Source organism: Antennarius striatus, chromosome 24, assembly GCF_040054535.1.
Source record: "Antennarius striatus isolate MH-2024 chromosome 24, ASM4005453v1, whole genome shotgun sequence".
NCBI lineage: Eukaryota > Metazoa > Chordata > Actinopteri > Lophiiformes > Antennariidae > Antennarius > Antennarius striatus.
This window is the reverse complement of record NC_090799.1, coordinates 6,347,908-6,353,932: the sequence shown is the minus strand read 5'-3', so window position 1 is coordinate 6,353,932 and position 6,025 is coordinate 6,347,908. Positions and strand designations below refer to the sequence as shown.

At 48.9% G+C, this 6,025-nt stretch overlaps 1 long non-coding RNA gene across 1 annotated transcript; it reads left to right on the top strand.

Annotated features, from left to right (window-relative positions):
• Positions 1-3,028: 3,028 nt before the first annotated feature.
• On the top strand, positions 3,029-5,378 carry LOC137591543 (uncharacterized). The gene is made up of 3 exons (XR_011034662.1): positions 3,029-3,529; positions 3,997-4,119; positions 5,045-5,378. It is a non-coding gene; the product is annotated as an uncharacterized lncRNA (long non-coding RNA).
• The last annotated feature ends 647 nt before the right edge of the window (positions 5,379-6,025 follow it).

Sequence of the window (6,025 nt, the reverse complement as noted above, 5' to 3'; positions counted from 1 at the left end):
ATTACAACAACACCCCAGCTTTAACATGTTCATCAGCTGGGTCCCACCCCGACTGATCTGAGCTATTAGCCACAAGCTGTAGCAGTTGATGTTAAAACAACCCGAGCAGAAACAGAGACGACCCAAGCTTAAAGGGTAAGATCACCCAAGATGCAACCCGGGGTCTCGTTCCAAACAAAACCCTCCATTACATTTCAATGAGTCATAAAACATGTCGCAAGTCATGGAAAACTACCCAGACCTTCATCTATTTATGCTACAGCTAACAGCTCATTGTTCCTGCACACACTGTGTGAACCCATCGCCAGTAAATCCAGCAGAAAGTAGGAAGAGCAGGATTGAGTCCCCAAATCCCAAACAGAGACCTCACACATGGGCTCCAGATTCCCAACCCTGGTGTTTGTGTCAGTCAAGCCTCACTGATGGAAAACAAGTCAAATCGCTCCATTGGCTCTGAGCTCAGTCCGGCATGGATTCAATCCCACAGGTAATTTATCTTTATTACGGTAGAATAGTCAGATTTAAATGTTAATACACCTGGAATACAGAGAACCTGTGACCTCCTGACGTGGAACATCTCCTGAAAAAAGGAGATAAAGTAACAGAGGACGGAGAGAACGGTCAGCTGGAGCCCAGGAGGACGAGTCTGATAAGGACAGAAACCCCCCCCCCCGGTCCCCTGCTGCCCCGCCCTCCCCTCAGATGGAGCTACTTCCTGTCATCCCCAAAAATGTATGATTGATTAGCTTTACTTCTCTACCTCCTGCTAACCACTAGCTGATGCTAAACCACTAAGATCCAGTCTGGAATCCAAACATCAGCATCAGGAGAGCTAATTGGATTTGAATCCGACGAGTAATCTCCGAGATCTGTGCATCCGCCACACACTCACACCCGTTAATCTGGATTACAGCTGGAATGAGCGCGAAATGAAGGAGGGAGAAGGGTTTTGGCGACGGCGCGCTAATCGATACGTCGCACGCCGGCCGGAGTCGTGATGTTTGAGAGAATGATCAACAAGTTTACAATCCCTTTGTGTTTTGTGTCATACTTAATGCTGTACTGTCTGTACTATTGCCTGTGTTGTACTGCCTGTGTTGTACTGCCTTTGTTGTACTACCTGTTGTACTGCCTTTGTTGTACTGCCTGTGTTGTACTACCTCTTGTACTTCATGTTGTTCTGCCTGTGTTGTTCTGCCTGTGTTGTTCTGCCTGTGTTGTTCTGCCTGTGTTGTTCTGCCTGTCTACCTTTGGTCAGAGAGGACTACAATCTCATCTGTGCTGTATGTTGTGCATATATGGTACACTTGACAATAAAGCTGACTTTGACTTTGAAGTAATACAACTGCGTTATGAACAGTCTCACACAGGGAGGCCAAAGTCATCGAGGTGCTGCAAACACGGCAAACGCACAATGTGTTCGAGCAAACACACGATGGATTCTGCCAAACGCATACCGGGTTCCCCTTCATGTGACGACACACATCACACACACAAGTCCGGTTTAAACAGGCGCCGCCCCAACGCTGATCCAGACCCCTGGCAGCGCCAACAAAGAGCCCCTGTCTGCCGGACTCGTATACCCGAGCGCCGGTGCCACGCGAACGCCAAGCAGCTCAGACATGAGAAAACCTCCCATGTTTCCTGATACCAGCCACCAGTCGCACCTCCGTCACCGGGCCTATTGGGCTAGCATAGCCAAAGTAGCCTAGCCGAGCTTCATTAAAACTACAGCATTTGCGTGTTGTGGCTGTTCCAACGACGTGAAACAAGAGCTTCATTCGTCTGAAGCCTGCAGCTGTTCGGAGCTCAAACGTTTCAGGGCGACATGAAAGCAAACAAATAAACCTGAAGTTCACGACTAGCGAGCTTCAAGCCAAATGTTCAGACGGACGGGACAACCTCATTGGTCTGTGCAGCGGGGGCCTCCTATAATTGGGTCAAAGGCCATGGAGGAGTGGCGGCAGACCCCTACGTTACCACCAGTGGGTGGGTTATTAATGGTGGGGTAGGGGGGGGGGTGTTCATGCTCTTGTTTGGCTTTGGAAGCGTTTCCGGCGCTTCCTCTTGTCGTTTTTTAGTGTGTGAGTTTTTTTTTTTTTCACTGCTTCATTCATCTCCAGCTCCGGGGGAAGAAGTTGAGAGAAACAAGTCAAACAAGAGACAAGTAGGAGGTGGAAGGGAGGAGCTGGAGAGATAGAGGAGGAGACAAGGAGGAGTAAAAAGAGACGAGGAGGAGGAGGAGGAGCCTCCTCACATGACACCAGTGGCATATCTGCTTGTCCTTGGAGAGGACGTTGGTATCTCACAATGAACAACTCCTTTGTCCTTCTATCCAACTCTTCATCTCTCTCTGTCACGTGTTTCAAATATTTCCACTTCGCCCACAGTCGCGTCAACCCCCCCCCCACACACACACACACACACATCATTTCCCAAAACGCAAGTGTCACACAACCCCTTTGTAGTTTGAAGTTTTCCATTGAGAAAGAGAGAGAGAGACCTGCACCCCCTCTTCCTCTTCATTATCATAGTCATGTAGAGAATGCCTGACCCGCTCCACCCCTCCTCGGTGAAGACGTCCTCCTGGGGCCCTCACACACTTCCCTCATGGAAAACTACCAGTGTGTGTGTACACACACACACACACACACACAAACACACACACACATACGCGGTGTTTGGCGTGGGGTGAGCGAGTGTGAGTGGAAACAGGACAGAAAGTGTCTCGAAACCGATTCGTCCATCCAAACCATGTGATGTTTACACTCAACAGAAGGCCGAGTGATGACAAACAACTCGTCTACACACACACACACACACACACACACACACACACACACACACACACACACACACACACACATACACACACACACACATACGCACGCGAGTGGAAGTAGTTAACTTAAAGAAACAGACACCGTGAAGCTCATTCAAGGCGGAGCATATCCTCCAAACGGCCCCGCCTCCTCCTCAACTCAGACTTTCCCGTGTTTCCCAGAATGCATTTCATCAACTACCAGAAGAGGAACTTAGATGCTTCATGTTACGGTTACATCACATTTGCACAATAAACCAGCTGGAATGAAAGCGGTTTGAGGGTTCACACCTGACCTGAAGCTAATCCGGTTCTGAGGGAACGGAACAGAACAGAGGAGCAGAACGTCCCGGTGAGGTAGAACGCTCCGGAACACCCAGTTCAGGTGTGAAGGGAGTCCTGGTTGTGACATGATGAACATCTCCTCCTGGTCCTCCTCCTCCTGTGCTTCCTGTTACGCTCTTAAAAGGAGGAACATACATTTCTTCTTTTCTCAGAACACAGAAATATCCCGTCTGTCCTCGCTGTGATTTCTCCGTGAGTCACGTCCAGGTCGGTTTGTCCCCGGTGGAACATTCTGACCTTCAGGTGGACGTTAGGTCGCAGCTCAGAGGGAGAAGAGGGGAACAAAGTGGATCCGAATCAGGCCTATTTAAATCTGACCTTAGATGCAAGCTCCACACACACTGGGGTCACATGGGCGTCTAGGTAAACAACACAAACACACACACAACAACACACATGGGGACGCCCCCAGGACTCGATAATGGAGGCGGAGCCACACACACACACACATGCACACACACACACAGATTGAGATTATGTAATACTTCATTTCTGTCCCATCACAGCAACAGTTTAACACACGCTAAGCTGCGTGCTGCACACGCGTGACGTGGGATAAATCGGTCCTGCTCAATCCTACGTGCAGTAAACGCCCCGTGAAGACGTGTCACATGACTCAAACAGAACAGCCCTTTCAAACCGCTACTCGTCTCTCGTGATAAATGCTCGGATTCCACTTGAAAGCATCGCGGGGATGTAATCCCAGCACCCTTTAATCTACTTGTGCTGGTAATGTGGGTTTAAGACGTTTAATGGAGCTCTATGAAAGGTCAATCAGGAGGAGGATTCATTCAGTCTCCCTCACCACTTCATTCATGACTCTCCTTCAGGCCACACCCCCCTGGCCCCCGGCCCCCGCCGCCTCATTCATGACTTCAAATCAAACACACGGCCTGTATGGAGGAAGAAACCCGGGACGGGACTCCCTCCTCTTCCTCTGGTGACCCTGACAGGTCAGATGAAACTCCTTCCTTTCAGGTTTTTCTGGCTGAACGGATGCTGACGGGTTGCCGTGGTGACACACATCCCTGCCCTGTGTGTGCGCTTGTCTCTCTTTTTTTTTTTTTTTCCCCCCGGAGCATTGCTAAAAAGCTACGATCGCCATGACGTGCCGTGTTTTGTCAGCGCCTGGAGGAAGTCGGACTTTCACGCTGCTGTCATCGTGCGAGTCGGCAGGAAGCTGGTCCGGCTTCATTTTTAATGAGGGGAGCCGAGGAGGTTCATGTGAGGAGACGGCGAGGAGGAAGACGAGGTTTAAATACGTGAACGAAGCTGCAGGATGTTTTGTTAAATTAACAGATTTTATTTTTTACCCGGGAAAGGAGGCAAAAAAAAAAAAAGAGGAGTAAACTCCATGCGGAGGTCACTTTAACCGCTGGTCGCCATGGCAACAGCAGCTTTCACATCCAGATGTGTGCTTTATATAACTGCAGGTATTCACATAGTTAAGGTGCGAACCAGAAGCCTGTGGTGCTGAGCTCCATTACGTCTTGTTTTCAGAAAAAGGAAGGTGTCCCTCAGGGAGATTGATGATAACGACAGCGATGAAGCAGCTGAACCTCCTCTTTCCTCCTGCTGTCTCCTCCTCTATGAAACGGCGTTTTTTTTATTTATTGCCGTTCTCATTTCAGCGGCTGCACTTTAAGTTTATTTTCAGAACCTTTATTTTGGAGCAGTCCTGCTGGCGAGGATGAATAATTTAGGACGCAGTCCTCCTCTGGCCCAGCAGGATGTAGAAGAGAGGTCGGGTGAGGTTAATCTCATCATTTAAGGGTTTAATACTTTGTTGGTTTTCTTAGATTTTATTCCAATAAGGTTGGTTTTAAGTGTAGTTTCAGTTTATTTATTGATTTAATTTTTTAATATTCCTGTTTTCAGGATTCAGAGGAAAAAATGTGGATCAAACTGAAAGACTCAGAGGAAGTAATGGTGTGAAGGATCAACCGCACTAAAGGGTGGAGGTGTGCAGCAGATGGTTGCCAGCGGCGAACCAATGGCGTGACGGCATCTTCCTCACATCTGTCTCAACATCCCTGTGTGTGTGTGTGTGTGTGTGTGTGTGTGTGTGTGTGTGTCATCGGGAATGATTTCATATTAAAGCACACAGATTAAATCCAAACACAGGAACCAGATTTAGTTTAAGATGATGAACTTCCTGTTGTTAGCTCATTTCTACAACGCTAATCAAATAAAAGCACTTGCTTCTTTTGAATGATTTTATTTTGAAGGCCCATGAGATCAAAACGTGGTTCAGTCAGCGAGATTTAATTGATAAAGGCGTCTGATCAGCTGCTGATAGATTTCTCGCTGCGCCGCCCACAGCTCCTCTGGCTCCTTCACGTCCACACATCTGCTTCTGATTGTGAGCAGTAATGCAATATTTACCCAGCGCAACATCTGACTCACTATTAAAACAAATATGGAACCGACTCAAAGGCCAAGTCCGGCTCCGTGCAGCACAATACAAAATACTGGTGTGAGTTTACACACAATAAAGGGCTGATCTGCAGAAGGAACGCCGGCGAGGCTCCGAGAGCAACTTTTTATTAAAGTCAACAGAAGAATAAAGTTTAATTCCACGTCTCCCAGGTTGCGAATTTACAGCTTGATGAGAGGATTTTATAATTTTTAAAATGAGCTGCCCCCCCCCCACCCCCTGCTGCAGGGCAGAGCGTGGGAACGGAGGCGCCGGCTGACCGGCGGGAGGTCGGGTCGCGTCCCTGACCTTCACTGGATGTGTCATGTCAAAGCATCCGGGGACGCAGCGGGACGACCCCGACGTGCACCGCCTGGGACCGCCGGGCGGGGCCCTGGAGCGCCGTCTCACTTTGACAGACCGTGACAAAGAGCCCGTGTTTG